Below are 741 nucleotides of genomic sequence, written 5' to 3'. Positions count from 1 at the left end.
CAGCAACAGCCCCAGGCATTTCATCAGCCTCGGGGGCTTTGGGGATGAGTCCCTGAACATCAGACCCTGAGGAGAGTTGCAGGAACCTCTTGAGAAACCAAAGTGAGATTCAAACTGGAAAGTTTCTTGTAGTGTTAATGGGTCCCACTGAGGGATCCAACTGAGAAAAGATCTTGTTAGAGCACAAACCTGGAAAAAGTGATGACAGGTGAGAGAATCACAAAATCATCAAGGTTTGAAGAGACATTTAATATCTTTTTGTCCAACTTTCAACCAGAACCACCATAATCATTCTTAAACCATATACAGATGCTGTCTGAATGCTTCCAGAGACTCAATGACTTTTCTAAGAATCTTTTTCCAGTACCAGAACATTTAGTGAAAATGAATCCAGAGGCTCAAGATGCACTCTTTCTAAAAATGGTACTAAAACAATCAAAGATTGTCAAGAAATATTAAGGTCCCTCAAAGATCCCACTTCAATGGACATGGTTAAGGTGTCTCCCAGTGTAGGATCCAATACGTACAAAAAATCCCTACTAACTGAAATCCTGGCAGTGCAACAACAACAGAAGGAGGCTCCGTGTCACCACTGCTGGAAAATACATTTTAACTGGGGCTGCTTCATCTAATAATACAGGGTTAACAGTTATCCCACAATCAGTGACTGTAGACAACCCTAAGGCATTAGGAGTGACTGTAAAAGCTCTATTTCCATCTGTGGAGCAAACACAGAAACAC

This window comes from Empidonax traillii, unplaced genomic scaffold, assembly GCF_003031625.1.
Source record: "Empidonax traillii isolate 1590-97213 ecotype Southwest subspecies unplaced genomic scaffold, ASM303162v1 scaffold4810:size30322, whole genome shotgun sequence".
Classification (NCBI taxonomy): Eukaryota; Metazoa; Chordata; class Aves; order Passeriformes; family Tyrannidae; genus Empidonax; species Empidonax traillii.
This window is presented reverse-complemented; position numbering follows the sequence as displayed.